Source organism: Urocitellus parryii, unplaced genomic scaffold, assembly GCF_045843805.1.
Source record: "Urocitellus parryii isolate mUroPar1 unplaced genomic scaffold, mUroPar1.hap1 Scaffold_48, whole genome shotgun sequence".
Lineage (NCBI taxonomy): Eukaryota > Metazoa > Chordata > Mammalia > Rodentia > Sciuridae > Urocitellus > Urocitellus parryii.
Genome location: NW_027554049.1, coordinates 1,680,136 through 1,687,685, shown reverse-complemented (window position 1 = coordinate 1,687,685; position 7,550 = coordinate 1,680,136).

The window sequence follows — 7,550 nt, the reverse complement described above, 5'->3', positions numbered from 1 at the left end:
AGGCTTGAGAATATAGCTTAGTCAGTAGAGTGCTTGTTTTGCTTATATAAGGCCATGGATTCAATTCCCTGCACTACACACACACACTCCTGCCAAAAAAAAATTAAGTAAAGGACTTTGGGGACTAGGGTTATGGATGAGTGGTAGAGTGCTTCCCAAGCATGCGTGAGATACTGGGTTGAACACCCAGCACCACATTAAAAAGCCAACCAACAAACAAACTACTAATGGTATTGTGTCCATCTACAACAAAAAAATATTCAAGAAAAAATAAAGACTGTGTATTGGACTTGTGCACCCTCACTACAGAACTCATAAACAGTTTTTATATATAATTTATACATATATGTCTTCAGATAGTGTATAAAATTCCTCGTGATGGCTTTTCAAGTAACTTATATTACAGGTATGCTTCACAATTCTTAAATCATCCCCACCTCTCTTCTTCTTCTTCTTCTTCTTCTTCTTCTTCTTATTATTATTATTATTATTATTATTGGGTCTGTGAATGCAGTTATTTTAAGGCAAAGTTTTCTTCCAATACTAGGACCTATCCCAGAAGGAAGTGCATAGACATTCATAACTGTTTATAAGGTTAAAGCAATTTGTGAATAAATGTCTATATTTATGAAAATGATATCACAATTTATTTAATTTTTTTCAACTTCTCTGTTCTTTGTCTCGTAAAAAACAGTTTGAGCTTTAAACTCATTAGCAATGTCCCCATATCCCTTCCCCCCAAAAAAGTGACTCACAGTTATAATTCAAATTATTGACACTCATAAATTTTGGATCCTTTATTTTAACTAGTGAAGTCTATAGATTTTCTTTTTATTTTCACCCTTAAATGAAGCCCAATTTTTATAGCTTTCTTGTTGTGTAAGTGATCCCTAATATTCTGCGTATTTTCCCCTGAAATCTGATCACTTTGGACTATTGATGTTTTGATGGAGGGGATCTCAAAGTGGTCATGCACAAGGCAGAAAACGGATATAGTGTTTGACCAGGATGCAAGAAAAGACCACTGACTCCAATTAAATTCAAATTAAAGCAAGCTTATTATTTCGACCGGCCGGGCTGCTTTTCCCTCCCAAAACGGCAGTAACAAGACAGCCCCGAGCCTTCTTTGTGGCCCAGTTTTATAACCCAAAAAGTTACACAAAAGGGGGGGGGTTACAGATAACAATACTCTGAGGAGCATAACACAAGTTTACATTTTTGTTGGCCCCGGCATCAGAATTTATGGAGATCTTAGAGACTCAGAGAGGGTCATTGTCTGGCCAGGGAAGGCCAGAATTTATGAGGCGTCACTAAGGTTTAGGAAAGGGTTGTTATCTGATCAGGGAAAACCGGACCTGGGTGAGTTCAGGGCACGGGCAGGCATTCCAAGTAGGTTCAGAATTTGCAGTAATTTATAGTAAAGCCGAAATTATCTTTTCATGGTTTTATGGCGAGATGCCCAATTTTAAGAAAGGTTGGGTCTATCAATAGTAAGATGTAAGACTGGAGATTGCTGAGTATGTAGAATTTGCATTACAAAATAAGTATCGGTGGACTATATGGAAGTAGGGAGAAAAAGAGCAATGAAAAAAATAGAAAAACTTGAGCAGTAGACAGGTTCATATGCTACAAGTCTACAATGGTGGGATGAATGTAGAGGAGTAGTGTTCTTGGAAGCAGCAATAAAATTTGGAGGCAAAGAAAAGGTAATTTTTTGCACAGTTCCGAATTGAGAGAGCCAGGTGAATGGGTTCTGTGTTCAACTCTTCCCACCTAGGAGTGAAATTTATAGTTCATAGAGTATATCTCAGTAAGCAGGAAAACACCATTTCCATGTACCTTTACATTTTTCATTTTCCATTATTTATTTGTTCCTTTATTAATTCAATTTTTCTTTAGTAGTAATTGTTTTTACATTACTGGTGATTATATAATTGCATAAATATTCTGAATGTTAACTTTTTCTTAAATATTGCTTTATGTGTTTATTCATATACTGACTTTTCATTTAAATGTTTTTTTTTCTTTGCCAAGCCTGATTTATATTAGAAATTAATCTTTGTTTTTGAAGACTAGATAAAATCACATCATTCAAAATGACTCAAGGATCTATCATCTTGGCAGAACCCTAATAACCCACTAAAGTTGACCCAGTCTGGATCAGCTAAAAGCTGTGTTAAAACTCCTTTTTTACTTATATAAACTTTAATAAAGAATTCATCTCTCACTTTTATATGATGGAGAACAGACTAACTTTCCAAAGCAGCAGTTAATAACCTAGATGTGTTTTCCAACTAGCTCATTATTATTTTTAAATTATTTACATCCTTGACACTAAGAGTGTCACTGATTACTTTTTTAAATTTTGCAAGATATCTCTCTTTCTTTCTCTCTCTCTCTCTCATATTACAAATTGAAATCAGATATGCTTTTTTTGCTAGGAAACACTCTCAGCCTTTAATAAATTTTTCTATAAAGAAAAATGATTTGCTGATTTTCTTACAACCTCACTAAGTTGCTGCAGCTGGCAGACTTAAATGTTTTAGGAAATAATGTTATAGATGTTAGCATTATATATATACCATTGTGTGTGTGTGTGTGTGTGTGTGTGTGTATCATTGAATACTCAGCAGTTGTATATACACAATAACAGTAAAGCCAAAGTGAATGAAAAAAATGTAATGAGTGAATAAATAAATAAATAAATAAATAAAACAGATAAAAAGTACAAAGATTTTATGTGACTGGAATTGTCAAATGTTGATTGTGGCCACAGAAATTTGTAAAGCTACTTGGAAATGGTTTTATACTACCTACTTAAATATACTCTGTGAATTATCAATTCCACTCCAAAGTGGGAAGAAATAAACACATAATCCATTCATCTGACTCTTTCTTTTGGGTACTGTGACAGAGTTACCTTCTTCTTTTGCTTCAACCTTATTTCTGCCTCCAAAGAAAATATTCCATACCCTCATGCTACTATTGATCCACCACTAGACTTTTTAAATCTGAACCCTTGATCTTGTCATTCTTTCCCTCTTTCCTTCACAGCACTTTTTTTCTCTACCCTTATCTACTCCACCAATACTTTTTCATGAATACTCACTATTACATACTCAGCATCCACCAATCTCACATCCTGACCCATCCCAATCCTGCCTTTTCCATGGATCACTTGAGATCCCCTCCACTCAGATATCAATAGTCCAGAGTAATGTCAGATTAGGGTGTTATATCTATAGGTTCTTAGAAGTCATTTAAATAACAATAAGCCTATAAAAAGTGGGATGTATTTTAGCTGAGATTAAAAAGAAAATCTACAGATTGCACTGTTAAACTGAAGGGTCTAAAATTCACTAATCTCAATAATTTGGAAAAAGAAATTCTATAAAAAGGAGAGTAAAGAAAAGAACATAATACATAAAGTGACAAATTTGAAGACACAACAAGTATATATATCCAAAGAGTGTCATATATTGGTGCTTTCAAAAGACAAATTAATCTGAAATAAATGTGGTTAATGTGAGATGTAGTAATCATTTATTAATTATATATAATGGTACTATATATGTGTATATATATATATATATATATATATATATATATATATATATAATGCATGTCATATAATCATGAGTATATGTTGCAAGAAAAGAACTCTACAGATTTTTTTTTTAATTTTGCTAAAACATTAGAAATACCTAAATCTGGGTTTATGTATTACCAATTATTCAGGATACATTTTATACTTTATAAAGTTTATCACCAACCAACAGACTTTTTTTCAAGTTTTAAAAGGAATAGTATTTATTTCCAATTAGAACATAATGCCATCATTTATTTTTCATTTTAATTACTTTTTAATTTTATATGACAGCAGAATTCATTGCAATTCTAATTAAACATAGAGAACACAATTTTTCATTACTCTGGTCTTATACAAATAATATTTACATGAATTCACTTCTTTATACATGTACTTTATATAATAATATACATCATATTCCACCATCATTTTTTAATAGAGTTTTTTTTTTTGAGAGAGGAAGAGAGAGAGAATCTTTTTTTTTTTTTTTGTAGACGCACACAACACAATGCCTTTTTTTTAATGTGGTACTGAGAATTGAACTCAAGTCCCACCCATGATAAGTGGGCATTCTACCAGTAAACCACAATCCCAGCCCTCCACCATCATTTCTAACCCCAATAACCCACCCCTCCCAACCCCCAACAGTCATATTGATATACACTGAAGTATGCTATGAAGTTATAGAAAAGAGTATATACCTTATAATAATATGAACAGATAAACTTTTGTAACTAATACATAGCTTAATAATAATAATAATAATAATAATAAACAACTTTCCATTTAGAAAACAATAAAGTATACATCTGGTAGTACTGATATCTTTTAAAGAAAAATGACATCTTTTCCAGAAGAAAAAAGAGGTTTATTTGTGGGAAAAATGATATTCTATGCTTTCTTAATATCAAGAATAAATGATTTTCAGAAGTAACATATACTTCAATATAAGAATAAAATAGAGCAAGGTTCCATGGCACACACCTCTAATCCCATTGGATTGGGAGGCTAAGGCAAGATAATCCTGAGTTCAAAACCAGCCTCAGAAACTTAGCAAAGCCCTAAGCAACTATGTATGACACAGTCTATGTGTGCCCCTGATTCAAATTTCCAGTAAGAAACAACAGCAACCAAAAGAATACAGAGTATTGATGAGGACACAAAACAAATTCTCATGAAGTAAAGATGGAGTAGAAATTGCTGTTGTTTCTTCATGAAAACTGTTTATGTATATGTGAAGTACTCCTCACCAAGCAGCATAGACCTGTAGAAGTTATAGTATGTGTTTACCATGACAGTGTACAGTTACATAATAGCATAAGGCTAGAGCTGTACTTGTCATAACAGTGGAAATCTGGGGCCTTGGAGGAAAGAGGAGGTACATTCAAAAAAATAAAAATAATAAAGCTTGAGAAAAGTTGGTAAATAGAGCCCAGAAATATTTTTTATTTAATTAGAGTACAAAATACCACATAAATGTATTATACTGAAGTTACATCTGTTCAATACATTATATGTATAATGGCTTTCAAGGAAAATATATAGAACTTATCACAAACTAAATAAAAATTACAAAACACATAAAATTCCATGTGTAAGTAAAACCAATCATTACAAAGACAATTATTTTAATTCAATTTAATATATAAATTTTCCCATCAAAATTTTAGCATGTATTTTTTAATAAAATAAGAGAGCTGGATGTGATGGTGCACAATTGTAATCCCAAAACCTTGGGAGACTGAGACAGGTGTATTGTGAACTCAAAGCCAGCATCAGCAAAAGTGAGGCCTTAAGCAACTCAGTGAGACATCATCTTTAAATGTCTTACAAAATAGGTCTTGGAATGTGGCTCAATGGCTAAGTTCCCCTGAGCTGAATTCCCAGTACCAAATAAAAGAAAAGAAAAGAAAGGACCAAAAAAATTCATCTTGGAAATAAAATATGTAAAATACTTCAAAACCTTTAATAAAAAACAAATAATATAGTTATTTTTATGTGATACATTTAATTATATTGCAATAATACAGAAGAATAAATCATAACATGAATCAAATCTGAAACTATATGTATATCAATAGTACTGTTAAGACAAATAGAAAGGCATATGTAAAACCAGCCATATGAAAAATAACATTAGATTGAATGAATGAGTCAATCCAACCTAAAGTTAGAATTGGGACCTAGTGGCAAAATTTATTGAAAGAGTGTGTGTGTGCACAATGTGCAAGGTAGTCAGTTCCAACCTTTGCAAAACTATAAAAGGCAAATGTTAAGAAGGAATGATGTTGAAAATAAAGCAGAATATTAAAATGAGACACTCTCTCTCCATCTATAGATACATTTTAGAAAAAAAACTGCTATGAGTGTCTCTTTGGCAAAATTATAATGAATAGGGAGATTTATATATACTGGATATTAGTCATGTCTTGAGCAATGTATCACATTTAAGACATAATTCCCAATTACCATCATCACTTATAGTAAACACAAATGTGAGAGATGGGCTGAGGATGTAGCTCAGTTTTTAGAGTGCTTGCCTTTTATACACAAGGCCCTGGATTCTATCTTTAGCATCACAAAAAAGAAAGAAAGAAAGAAAGAAAGAAAGAAAGAAAGAAAGAAAGAAAGAAAGAAAGAAAGAAAGAAAGAAAGAAAGAAAGAAAAAAAGAAAGAAAGAAAGAAAGAAAGAAAGAAAGAAAGAAAGAAAGAAAGAAAGAAGAAAATATGGGAGAAGTGATACAAAAAAAATGTGGTGATAGCTAGGAGCCATAAAAGCTTTTTCATGTGTTTCATCAGCTGTGATCAAGACACAGAAATACCCAAATATCAAAGCTGTCAATTTATCTCAAAAAAACATCTGCAAGCATATTTTCCCAATTACTGTTGCTGACAGATGAAGTTCACTTGAGCTTGTATTTTAGGGGAAATAGGGAGGAATCCAGTAATCTACTCTTAGCTTGAGTGACATTTTAGCACTTCCTGAATCTTGCCCCAACCCTGACACACTAGCAATAATGCCAGAACTACCAATTGCTCCTAGAAAAAGTTGTGTGTGTGTGTATATGTGTACTGAATGTCTCAACTTTAACATATTGTTTGCATTACTATGTCTCTGATACACTAGTAATAATTCCAGAATTACCAATTGCTCCTAGAAAAAGATTGTGTGTGTGTGTGTGTGTGTGTATGTGTGTACTGAATGTTTCAACTTTCACATATTTTATGTTACTATGTCCTGAAGTTCCAAGCTCTGGAACAAAAAGTGACTGAGCTTATGTAAATCTCTGTAGATTTCAAACAAATGAATTTGCATCCTTTCCCAGCACTTTTATGAACTATGATACCAAAGAGTAATTCAGAAAGGTTAAAAACCAATGATCCCTGTTTATTCCAACAAATCTTTACTGAATAGTCCTACATTGGCTACTTCATATAAACTTTCCTCAGAGATAAATTGCATCAGTCAAAGAGATTTTTTGTAGCCTGATCAGTGTTGTTGAATAGGTTATTATAATAATCTCAAAGAGCTAGGTGTGGTGGAAAATATACTAGTGCCTGGAGAGGCTGAGTCAGGAGGATTGTAATTTGAAAGACAGCCTTAACAACATAGCAAGTCTATAAGCAACTTAGTGAGATATTAGTGATATATCACCTGTCTCAAAAAAAAAAAAAAAGGACTGGGGACATAAGTCAGTGGTTAGCACCCCAGGAGTTTAATTCCTAGCACCAAACCACACCAAACCAAACAAATATCTGAAAGATAATAGGGACTCCAGAGTATATGTTTATATGTATAGATAAAAAGTTTGGTTAAAATATAAAATGAATACAGATACTTGTGAAAAAAACTATCATGGTTCTTAAAAGCTCAAAATACAAATTTCATATAAACCACTAATGGTAATATTTTGAAGAAGAGTATTATTGTGAATGTCTGTACTCCCAGTGGCTTTGGAGG